The sequence below is a fragment of the Berghia stephanieae genome, chromosome 3, assembly GCF_034508935.2.
Source record: "Berghia stephanieae isolate SIO BIC M18660-M18661 chromosome 3, UCSD_Bste_1.3, whole genome shotgun sequence".
NCBI lineage: Eukaryota > Metazoa > Mollusca > Gastropoda > Nudibranchia > Aeolidiidae > Berghia > Berghia stephanieae.
In genome coordinates, this window is record NC_088362.1 from 2,514,212 (window position 1) to 2,527,584 (window position 13,373).

Genomic DNA, 13,373 nt, shown 5'->3' on the forward strand with positions numbered 1-13,373 from the left:
TGGTAGTAGGGATGTTGATGTAGTGGCTGTGGTGAGTGTTTTTTATTCATTTTTTAAAAAATTGAAAAAGGAGGAATTATGATGGGGATGGACGGGGATAAACCATAATTTAGGTGGAAATCTGCCTTTAAGCGGAAGACTTTCAGCCCTGAAGAAAAAACAAAATTAAATACAAATGGCATTTTGATCAAAGCACCTACCTGTGCAGCCATAGGGCCTGAGTCAATGTCTATTATAACTTTTTTTCTAGCAACTCCTCCTCTTCGTTGTTTGCCCGCAAAAGGAGAACTGAAGCCAATGTTCAATTTTCTTCTTTTTGAAGACATAGAAGTTCTTTGTAAGGCTGAAAAAAAATATTTTAAAAATTGAATTTATAACATCAGAGGCTTAGTAATACTTTTAGTAACACCAAAAGTGTGGCTATGTGGTCTAGTGGTATGACACTCGTTTTCGGATCGGAAGGTCCTGGGTTCGAGCCTCGCACTCTGCGCATAGTTGAGTCCTTGGAAAAGGCTCTTTACTCACATTCTCTCACCGTACTCAGGTATAAAATGAGTACCTGGCCGATAACAGCGTTGTCTTAGTCTGAAAATTTGTAATATTGCCTAACAGGCGGCATGTCTCGTCCTACATGTTAAATGTTGCTGTTGACCAGGGACCCCTTGTAAAGCGCTTTTAACACATTCAGTGGATATTGCGCTATATAAAGCTCAATTTTTTTTTTTAAGCTCAATTTTTTAAATCATTCTAATCTTACATCTCCAATTTTGCTTATTGCCACCTAAAACTAAGTGAAATATATGCTGGACAGTGCTCTTGTCAGGTCTGAAACCCACTTGTTCCTTGTGAAAGACATTCTTCTGCTTCGTGTTTCAGACAGTTGAGTATTATTCTTAGTCATATCTTACTAGCAAGGCAGATCAGGCTGAATGTCCTATAGTTTTGACATTGTCAGGAGTTGCCTTTCTTGGGAGAGGTATGATAAAGGATTTAGTCCATTTTTTCGGCCACTCTTTTGTTTGCCAGATTTTTTTACATGGCATTGTCATGACGTTAGTGAGTTTGTCACCTCCATGTTTTATGAGTTCTACTAGGATGTTACGAAATCCAGGACATTTATGGTCTGGGAAGTTGCTGATAGCATTTTCCACTTCTTCTCTTAACTCACTCAATCTTAGAGATTTTTGCTACTTTTCAAAATTGGAACAAACGTATTAAAGATGAGCATGTACATTGATAGTTTTATTCAACTATCATTAACATGTAAAAACTAAAAACATTAGCTTTGATACTACGCCTATAATTTGTCTCAGAAAAATGTAATAACTGGGCGTGGGATAAAAGTAATCCGGGAAAACTACGGATATTGTTGGTGTTAGGGTTGAGTGAGTTAACACTGGCAAAAGTGAAGGTTGTATCCTTTGGATTTTGTTATATATCAGTATCACGATAAATTTATAGATTGCATAGATTCCTGTAATTTATTATGTCCATCTATCAAGAATTATATATTGTTTTCTGTCAAAAGCTTCCATTTGCAGGAAACAGCCGGAAATCGTCCAGCACCCTGAAACTCTTTAACCAGCCATCACACTACCAGGACTTCAATTAGTACACTTACTACAGCATCACTGATGAATGGAGAAAAGAATGGGCAAATAATACCCCAACAGGAGGCCAAATTATTGAAGACCCTACCAATGAAATTCCTGGCTCACAGCTTGGTACTGAGTACCGGTAATACCGGTAACAGTCTTACCGATAATTTATCGACACTAATCCATACCTGTCTACTTGAACATTTCAAAACCAGTAGCCAACACAAAATTCATCAGTAATAAATGGTACAATTTTAGTAATACTCCACCAATTAACAACAACAAAAATTACTGCGTATCTACAACCTTCTATACGTAAAATAAATGTTGATCTCCACCGTTACGAGCTGGCAATCGATTAAGCTATCATGGGCGTGAACTGAGCAGTAGCCTTTATAACTTTAAGGGAACTTTTTTCTTTTCTTTCTTGGATAACTGCGGGAACTTAAAAGAAAAAAAATTTTTTTTTTTTTTCTCCAACACTACGACCAAATTTCTGTGAAATCAAAATCCATAATATTTCTTCCATTTCCATATGTCCGAAATTGTTACCTAATACTCGTAACAATTAGGCAGGTATGCACTACGCATCCCAGTCTCGATACTCCGACACTCCACTATTCTGCAGTATGCGCATATTATCGTAATGGAAAAATAATAAACAACATAATATTATGACATTTAAATAATGAGGTGGAAACAATGAATTAAAGGAGAACAAAAAAAAATTAAAACTAAAAAAAAACACACACACACAAAAAAAAAAAGAGCTCTGCAAACTCTGCATTGTAGATAACAAATCATCGGCAATGAGAATTATGATCGAGAATTACTGGCACCGGTACCGATCTCGAGAACAGAGATACTGGCCAAGGATTACCGGTAATTTATCGATAACGAGAAGAGCTGGTACCACTCAGCACTAGTAACAACCACATTATCTGTCCTCATTAATCAAGTTGAAGCTCTCATTCCACTAGACTGTTGTTATTTATTTCTTCGAGCTCAAGCAGCAGAATTTGCATTATCCTCATGAACAACGACAAATAAATAAAATATAATCTTTTTTTTTTTTTTTTTAATTCTTGTCATTACCCCAATTTGTACATACATTGACTGTCTGCTAAATGACACAGGAATGGACAACACCCAGGAGCTGCGTTCGCTTATGGAAGACAGGACAGGACAGAATGGCGAGGACTTGTGGCTCATGTTGGGCACCCCAAGGGTGGCCTAAGTAAGTAAGTAAGTATTACCCCAACTTAATATTATGACAAAATTTTCAAATTCTTTTTTTTTTAATATGCAAAATAATTGATTACTTTCAAAGATGTTGTAGTAAGAATGGGATTTTTGCTTGGTGCTATAAATAAAGTATATCTCATCACCCTTCGTTCTTTCCAATGAGTAAAACAATAACCGTAAAGTTTAAGAATACTTACAACAGATGGTCTGTAATCTTGATGATTTTGGATATGTTGTTGTAATGTTTTCTTTCTTGTGAAACTTCTTTACATAAATGACAAGAAAATAGCATGTTATTTTGACCAGCTTCAGTGGTCACATGTTCAATGGGTACAGCTGATGTCTCCATGTCGGAGCTATCACCGAGCTTTCCTGACAGTATTTCGTTCAAGGCATTTGTCACTTCCTGTGCACTACTTGATGCAGACAAAGGCGTGTGAGAGGTATCGTCTGTCAACTGCAAAAGAATAAGCAAAGACAATGACAGGAAAGAAAAAAATTGCAAACTTTAGAGAAAACAGTGCTTTAAAAAAAATTGAAATCAAAATTAAAATTGAGCTTTTATATAGTGCAATATCCACTAAATGTGGTCAAAGCGCTTTACAAGAGGTCTCTGGTCAACAGCAACATTTAACATGTAGGACGGGACATGACGCCTGTTAGGCGATATTGCAATTTTTCGGACAAAGACAACGCTGTTAACGGCCAGGTACTCATTTTACACCTGAGTACGGTGAGAGAATGTGAGTAAAGAGCCTTTTCCAAGGACTCAACTATGCGCTGAGCGCGAGGCTCGAACCCAGGACCTTCCGATCCAAAAGCGAGTGTCATACCACTAGACCACATAGCCGGACAAACCTTAGAGAAAACAGTGCTTTCCCCAAATCTAAAAAGTAAAGAAAATGGATGGGGGTCTGGGGGGGAGGGGGTGGGGGGGCTGGCAAAGGCCCCAATCACGGTCTAAGGACAAATTACTCAAGGAATCCTGGTGGAGATCCTTGAAGAATTTTGAAAATAACATATTTTGAGAGGGTCAAAAATTATATGTGCTGAGATTGTGTTGTTTCATTGACATTGGCCCTGAGAGAGAATATAAGGCATTTTAACTCTCGCTTATCCAAGCATCAGTAACACACTTTATGGTCACCTGGAACAACTACAAAAGATGTCTAACTTCTACGTCATGGCACAAGACCGAAGGGCTAGAGCTCAGTGGTCGCTGGTTTGGATAAGTAAGTAAGTAAGTAACTCTCGCTCAAATGGCATTGTGGTACATAGGTTTGATTCTTGAGGGATATTGATAGCCAATCAAATGTGTGATTTAATTTGATATTATTGGTTTGTTTTTGAGGGTTTTTTTTTTGTTTTTAAAGTTGGCCCCATCTGGATTCAAGAAATATCAAGGTAGACCACCCACGTCAACTCACACTGTCCTCAACAGACCTAAAACGCCTTCAAAATAACAAAGAATTAAAATCAAAGGAAGATCTTACGAAATTAGCATCCGCAGCAAAAGACCGTGAACAGTGGAAGGAAATGACACGGATGATTAGAGAGGCAGCCGAGGCGTCCCGATCGAATGATTAGGAAGTGAGAGGCCTTATGTCAGTCAGTCAGTTAAAGTTGGCCTCAAGATGACTCTGTAGTAAGTACTTTGTTCTATTTATAATGAGGATTGTTAAAGAGCTATTTTCAATTCATAGTTCATATTTTCTTCAAGGTGTTTGCAACAGTTAACTGCACCTTATTGACTCAATATTCTAAGCAAACAGTGTGCTTCATAAGGAAATATGGTATGTGCTAAGAATCTGTAATTGGGATCAATGGTTTGTAGACTGGGAATAGGAGAAAAGCTTACCTCATTATCAAAGCTCTCATTCCCATTATCCATTTCGTTCGCGTCTCTTTTCTGTATCGAAAATGCTGTTTGGTCCTGCAATTTCATAAAAATACAAAAATTAATTTTAAAAAGGCTGATTTTTAGGTTCATAATACATTGCATTTGTATAGCACATAAACATGGCCAGGCTTTGTTCTATGTGCTTCACAGTTACTTGTATGACATTCTAAATATCTCTCTCTCTCTCTTTCTCTCTCTCTCTCTCTCTCTCTCTCTCTCTCTCTCTCTCACACACACACACACACACACACACACAAACACTTTCAGTCATTACTCTAAAGGAGAAAACATCAATATCAAATAAATGTGAAACATTGTCTGAGACTTAGAAATATGTTTCTGTAAAAATGTAATGTTTTAGTTTTGCTTTAAAAGCACCTATACTTGATGCTGCACTAATATCCTAATAATATCACACACACACACACACACACACACACACACACACACACACACACACACACACACAAATTGAGCTTTATATACCACTAAATATGCTCAAAGCGTTTTACAAGGGGTCCCTGGTCAACAGCAACATTTAACATGTAGGCGATACTACAATTTTTCTGACTAAGACAATGCTGTTAACGGCTAGCTACTCATTTTACACCTGAGTAGGGTGAGAGAATGTGAGTAAAGAGCCTTTGCCAAGGACTCAACTATGCGCTGAGCATGAGGCTCGAACCCTGGACCTTCCGATCTGAAAGCGAGTGTCATACCACAAGACTACATAGCCGTACTGTAATGATAGACTTAGACTTAGATCACCACAGTCTGAAGTCAAAATTACATATTATGTCACTGTAGGCATTGATTCCACAATCCGGATCGGATGACTCCGTAATCCGGCAAAATGCTGGGAATAGAGGTGAACAGATTATGGAGACATGACTGTACTTAAAAAGGATATTCATTATTCTTACCCTTCTTAAATTTAAGAAAAATCTAAAGACTCATCCTTTCCAAAAAAATTTATCCTAGGCATTTTCATATTGATGAGTAAATCATACGTTTATTTTTTGATTCCATTTTGTTAAATGTCAATTTCATTTTGTAAAACTTGCATAGTTAGTATGTGCGACTGTTGTGTGTGTCTGTTTGGCTCGGTATGAGTGTGTTTATGGTTTGATAAGTATATTGTAAAGCGCTTTGAGGCTTCGCCGTTTAGCGCTATAAAAGAACACTTTATTATTATTATAATTATAATTATTATTATTATTATTATTATTATTATTATTATTATTATTATTATTATTATTATTATTATCATCACTATTATTATTATTATTCTTATTCTTACCCCAGCAAGGTGGTCACATGAGATGATTGCACTATTATTTCTCTCATTGATCATCTTCTTCTTCATCGTCAACATTTGGCTTTTGGAGCATACTGGACACATCTCGATGAATTTGATGATGATAGTGCGGGGCACTAGGGCATACATAGCTTTTATCTGTGGTTTAAAAAAAAATAGAGCTTTTATATAGCGCAATATCCACTTAACGTGCTCAAAGCGCTTTACAAGGGGTCCCTGGTCAACAGCAACATTTAACATGTAGGACGAGACATGACGCCTGTTAGGCGATATTACAATTTTTCGGACAAAGACAACGCTGTTAACGGCTGGGTACTCATTTTACACCTGAGTACGGTGAGAGAATGTGAGTAAAGAGTCTTTTCCAAGGACTCAACTATGCGTCGAGCGAGGCTCGAACCCAGGACCTTCCGATCCGAAAGCGAGTGTCATACCACTAGACCACATAGCCGCACATGGTATATTTTTAAAAAATAAAATTATTGTCCCCAAACTTATTCATGAAAATGGAAGATAAGTGATTGACTACTTTTATTGAAGAAATAGAAACCTGATGTTTTAAAATGCAATAATCATCTATAAAGGTCATTGATCTAAAAATTTAAGACTCTGTCTACTAATGAGGGTAAAGTTTCCGTGTCGAGTCGATGACGTCACTCGTCGCCAGCCAACGAGGCATTGAGATTTTTTATCGTAGCATGCGGTAAATAATGAAAAAAATATTATTTTTTTATGTAACACTGCGACCATTTGTATCAGTAATATTTCTTCTATTTCTGTAAGTCCGTAATTGTCCTTACACTTCCATAACAATTACGGATGGTCCGTAATAATAGGCAGGTATATAAGAGACCTTTCTTTGGAAGCTTGATAAGATGTCCTTCCTTCCAATCCTTTGGGAATATCCCGTCATTCCAGATTCTCTCAAATAGTGGGTGCAGGGCCTCAGCATTTCTTTCCGCATCAACTTTTAGAGCCTCCGGTGGAATCTGGTCTGGTCCAGCAGCTTTCCCCCTTTTCATCTTGTTAATGGCACCCACAATCTCTGCTATCGATGGTGGATCACAGCTAATTGGTAGCTCATTCCTTGCAGGCAAAATTTCTGGCTGGTTGTCTGGTGGTGGTCTGTTCAGAAGGCAGTTGAAATGTTCCCTCCATCGTTCAGATTGAGCCTCTTTTCCAAAAATAGTTTTCCCATCTTTGTCTTTGACTGGTACCTCTGGTTTCCCATATTTTCCAGCAAGTGTCTTGGTAGTTTGATAAAGGATCCTCATGTGTCCTCCAGTCGCTGCTGCTTCTGCTTTCTCTGCAAGTCTGTTCATGAATGCTTCCTTGTCTTTCTTCACAGATCATTTGAATTCCTTAGCTATGGCTCGATACTGCTCTTGTGCATCCAGTCTTGAAGCCCTTGTTCCACTTGCATTCACTTGTTCCTTCCTTGTTCTCCTCTTTTCAATAAGGTCCAAGGTGGTTGGACTTATCCATTCTTTATGTTCCGATTTCTTTACCCCCAATACCTCGTGGCAAGTTGTTATGTAGACTTCCTTGATCTTTGCCCAATGTGACTCTACATCTATGTCCTCCTCGAGCTCAGTAAGAGGTTGGAATCTATTACTCAATTGTAGTTTGAATTCCTCATTCTTTTCCCCATCAAGTGCATTCACCTCGAATTTTCTTCTTGTATGTGATATGGCCCCGTGTTTTCTGAGTCGGAGCTTAAGCTTTGCCAATAGCAGGTGGTGGTCTGATCCAACATCTGCCCCTCTCCGTACTGTCACATCTTCCAATGAACGTCTGAATCTACGAGAGATACAAAAATGATCAATCTGATTCTCTGTCATACCATCTGGTGAGACCCAAGTTGCTTTGTGGATCCTCTTATGGGGGAACACTGATCCTCCAATCACCAAACTGTTGAATGCACAGAAATTTGCAAATCTCTCACCATTATCATTCATTTCTCCCATGCCATGACGTCCCATGATACCTTCATAGCCTACGTTATCCTGTCCCACTTTTGCATTAGCATCTCCCATCAATATGTTGATGTCTTTCCTTGGCAACTTGTCAATGACTTGTTGTAGCAGACCATAAAATGTATCTTTGTCCTCATCTGTTGCATCATTTGTTGGGGCATAGATCTGTACAATGTTCATGCTGATCTTCTTACTCCGTGTTGTAAAGGACGCCATGATGATCCTTTCTCCGCATTGTTCCCATCCTCTCAGTGACTTCTGGGCAAACTTGCTTAGAATTATTCCTACTCCCTGTGTATGAATCCCGTCCCCTCTCCCTGAATATAAAATCTCCCCAGACTTGAGGTGTTTCTGTCCGGATTGTATCCAGTGGGTTTCGCTTACTCCAAGTATATGCAGCCTGTATCTTCTCATCTCAGTCACAACTTGAGAGCTTTTTCCTGCTTCATACATGGTGCGAACGTTCCACGACGCAATTCGAAGCTGCTTGTTTGGCGAAGACGTCATCGGGTCAGCAGAGTCCTTTCGGCTTTGTCTGTTGTCCTTCATAAATTCTGATATTCCAGAAACTCTTCGGTCGCCCAAGCTAAAAAAAGGATTTGGTTTGTCTGTCTGTGTTTCTGTAACGGTTAGAGTTTAATGGAAAGGGGTGTTAACCCTTTGCCAACCCCCAACCTGGAGGACCAGGTGACTCAAAGATGGAAGAATCACACACCATTAGTCGCCTTTTACGACACGCTGGCTTGGCGTTGGGCTATTCTTGACCCTCTCAGTTGAGGGACCCCGGACACCACACGGGGAAAGAAAGGGGACCTCAGTAATTGTTATAATTATCGAGGCATCACTCTTCTTTCTATCCCAGGAAAGGTTTTCAACCGTATTATTTTAGAGAGAATTAAGAATGCAACAGATGCTAAACTGCGGGACGAACAGGCAGGTTTTCGAAAAAACCGTTCAACCACCGACCAGATTGCCTCTCTGCGAGTCATAGTGGAACAGTCTATAGAATGGAACTCTCCTCTTATTGTCAACTTTCTGGATTACGAGAAGGCTTTCGACAGTATTGACAGAGCAACATTGTGGAAAATTCTGGCACATTATGGACTCCCTGAAAAGATAGTAAACCTCATTAAGGAAATGTATGAAGGATCAAGTTGCAGGGTTGTACATGAAGATCAGCTTACTGACAGCTTTGAAATTAAGACTGGTGTCAAGCAGGGATGCTTGCTCTCTCCATTCCTGTTCATCCTTGCCATTGATTGGCTAATGAAGGAAACCTCCAAAGGGAGAAGAAATGGGATACAGTGGACCCCCTGGACACAGTTGGAGGATCTGGATTTTGCAGATGATCTGGCTCTTTTGTCCCACACCCAGGACCAGATGCAAGCAAAAACCACAATTATAAACAGCCTGTCGGAATCAATTGGTCTAAGAATTCACCCTGCAAAGTCAAAGGTCTTGAGGATAGGTATGCGTCAAAGGGAGCAGATCAAAGTTAAAGATCAGGAACTCGAAGATATAGACACTTTCTGCTATCTCGGAAGTATAATTGACAAGGATGGAGGCACGGAAGCAGAGGTGAAAGCACGAATAGGAAAGGCACAGGCTGCATTCACATCTTTGAACAGAGTTTGGAGAACTAAAGATATCTCCCTTCAACTAAAGCTAAGACTTTTCAACTCAAACGTGAAGTCTGTCCTACTGTATGGATGTGAAACTTGGAACGCATCACAGGCATGTATAAGAAGGGTACAGATTTTCGTAAACAGGTGCATGCGTAAGCTACTCAGAATAAAATGGATGGATAGAATAAAAAATGAAGAAGTATGGAAAAGAACACAACAGAAACCAGTGGGAGAGGATATAGGAAGAAGACGATGGAGATGGATTGGACACACGCTTAGAAAGAATGACTCAACTATAACAAAGAAAGTATTGGACTGGAACCCTCAGGGCAGAAGATCAAGGGGAAGGCCACGAGGAACATGGAGAAGAATTAAAGAAGCTGATATACAGAGAAGTGGTAAGACCTGGAATGAGATCAAAAAGTTGGCTCAGGATAGAGAAGGATGGAAACTGTTTGTCTGTGGCCTATACCCTGACCCAGGGTGAAAAAGGCAATGATGATGATGATGATATAAGAGACCTAGCTACCCATTTAGCTACAATAGCTCAATTGGTTGAGCTTGCTTCACATCCAAAGGGATTAAGATTGATCCCGAGTGAAGCCGATAATATTATCTGACCCCCTTTTCCATCCAGCAGTGATTTGGTAGCTGGGAGTAAAAGATCTGGTAGAAAGTACTTTGTGATAAATATACAAGTGTCCTATCCAAAGGGTAGCAAGCAAATTCTTTTTTCTATTTCATGTTATAAAAACCGGAATAGACTCCGGCTCTATGGGCCTTATGGTTCTGAAGGACAACTAGCTAGCCATTTGTCTCTGGGTGATCAGATCTTGAATGGCAAGATAAATCATAACATTGTTTAAAAGATTTTTCTATAAGAAAATATCTGATGTATGTTGTGTCACATGGCTTGAGTTTGTGATGATTGTTTGAATTTTGAGCCCAAAGCTCTCTTCACATAATACATGCATGTGAATACCGCATGACCTCACAATGATGCCATGATGCCATGCAACAAGGGTATTACATTAATACCGTATGATCTGACAATGATGTCATGCCACAAGGATGATACATTCACTATAAATCTGTTTTTCAAATCACCAATCCACTATAATGCCAACATCCTTGCAGTGTATCATCATCATCATCATCATCATCAATATTATCATTATTATTATTATTATTATTATTATTATTATTATTATTATTATTATTATTATTATTATTATTATTATGATTATTATTATTATGATTATTATCATAATGGACAAGTGTGGCTCAGCAGCATGGTCTTTCCTTTGTACCCGAAAAATACAGAGGTCGAATACCTGCTGCGTTGTGTGGCCTGGATCAGGTCACCTCGCCCAAGCAAAGTCTGCACTGTGACTGATGACTGGGTTATTCCAGTCTTTCCTTGGAATAAACCTTAAAGACAAATTTCCCCTATGGGATGAATAATGAATGTTTATTAGATGATTAAATCTAAGTTGGTTAGACACTAGTACCAAGCTAGTCCTTCAATATACTTTCAGACAGACATCCAACTACACAGCTATTGAGTAGTGGTCCCAAGCATGCATGCTTACTGATTGCTGATAATTAAAAAAAATAATAATCAAGTTTATTTATATTGCACCATATCCTCTATACAATAAAGCTCTAGTCTAAAAAAAGATGATGCTAATGATGAAGGTGTATCTGTGGCACTAATTTCTAGTAGTTAAAATAATACGTGTTAAGTAGATGTAATGAGACATCACCAATTACGTGCGATTTGACATTCATTTGTGTTCCAACATGCAAAGCTTGACGAACAACAATTATGACAATACCCCTTGACTTGACTAGAGTACTTTCTTAGTAATAAGGATCTTGATTTGTAACAAATTGGGCTACCCTCATAGTCAGAGATTTTTCTTTATGAGAGCATTGTGGTATGTAATCAATACTTACCAAATACCCTAACAACCCCATCCTTCTCTTTCACTCATACTATGACTATGACTAAATTCTTCCTCTTACCTGATGATGCCAGTCAGTTCATGTCGAGTTGACATTGATAAAGGGTTCCTTCTAAAGTTCCTGACTTCGTCCAAAAATTTAATTATTGCAAATAATAAGAAGCTTTTAAAAAAGGGATTGCTAAATGGAACAGTCTAAGCTGAACGATAATTATGTCAAGAAAGTTTAAAGCCCTTTACAAAATGAAAATAAAAATATTGGCTTTGAAAACACCAAAAAGAGGCAATTCTTTTCAATAGGCCAATAGCAGTAACATGAAGGTGAGCATTTTCAGATTTTCGAGTTTTTATAAGATTTGTATTTTAAATTAAATTGAAAAATTTATTAAACCTTTCTTTTAAAATTTTTAAAAATTTAATCAGTTTTCCACCGTAATTACTTCTAAGTCTGACTTAAAAGACTGCACTATATTAAACTTACAGCTCTGAATGTTTGGGCTTGACCAACATGCCCATTTTCAGAATGAGCAGCATAGATTATGTCAAAGAATTCACCAATCACAGCGACTCGTCGAAATAGAGTCTGGGATGATAAATAAAAATATGTATTGAGCAAAAGAAAAAACAAATTGGAAAAAGGATGACACTGTTTCAATACAAAACAGAAACAGAAAGTGTATAATATTAAATTGTTTATATTCATATTGATTTATAGTACAGTCCATTCCTGATAATCGCAACTCGGTTTAATCGCAACATTTCCCAAGAAACGGAATTAATTCTATATAAAAGTCACCGGTTAATTGCAACAAACTTTGGTTAATCGCAACAAATTTTTGCCCTTAAAAAAGTGGTAAATTCAAGAAATCAATCAAAAAAAACATCATGATTAAATTTCATCATGGAAGAAATCGTGACAGGATGAAAAATCGAGAGTGCTCTATCGTTTGGTGTTGTTTATTTTAAAATCAATGCCAATTTAGTATATCTTTTGATTGTGGATAAAATAGGTTATAATTTAGCTTTGGATAATTTTAAAATTAGAAAAAATTTCAGTGGCGGCACGTTTTAATAAAATTAAATTCAGGGCAAAGTTGTATACCGCAGCATGAAATTCGTTCCAGCAAAATCCTTACTCAAATCTTAATGGCCATTTTAGGCCAGTTTTGGGCACTACCACAAACTCGGGGACCCAAATAATTTTGGGGGGTTGGGAGGAGGGAAACTTTTTTTTTATAGTCTCTCCCCTCCAAAACCTCCTACTAGACTTTAAAAATTTTCTAAAAAAGTTTCCCCCTCCCAAACCCCCAAAATTATTTGGGTCCCGAGTTTGCGGTAGTACCCCGTTTTGAAATCCAAATGGTGGTTATTATCGGAAATGCAACAGTTTCAGGTCACAAAGACCGTCAATAAATAACAAAGGCAAATAGAAGACCATTTTTCAGCCTTTAAACTAACATAACTTTTCTCTGCTTATCTGAATTTAACACTTATGGTATCATTAGAATCATGTTGAAAAGCACTTTATAACGACATAGGTTTTAGTGAGCTCATCCCAATTTGAATTTTTTTACTCAGACTCGAGTCCGAATAGCCGCAGCCTTTTAACGTATAAACTGATAAAATGTCCAGCCATTCCTCTTCGCTCGCGCCGTGCGAACAAGACGCTATATGCTGTGACAGCGTAAACATGATTGTGGTTTCTAGATAAAACGCGTTGTCCGCATTTAGATATGAACACTTA

The 13,373-nt window shown here is 38.1% G+C and overlaps 1 pseudogene across 1 annotated transcript in view; it reads right to left on the bottom strand.

The window, feature by feature from the left end:
• Positions 1–13,373, bottom strand: part of LOC144966952 (uncharacterized) — a 39,181-nt pseudogene that overhangs the window by 9,427 nt on the left and 16,381 nt on the right. Inside the window, exons 5-10 of the transcript XR_013644297.1 lie at positions 12,732–12,760; positions 12,111–12,212; positions 6,044–6,199; positions 4,702–4,776; positions 3,037–3,300; positions 201–343 (exon numbers count right to left, since the gene is read on the bottom strand). The product of XR_013644297.1 is annotated as an uncharacterized LOC144966952 (transcript). The remainder of the gene's footprint in view (positions 1–200; positions 344–3,036; positions 3,301–4,701; positions 4,777–6,043; positions 6,200–12,110; positions 12,213–12,731; positions 12,761–13,373) is intronic.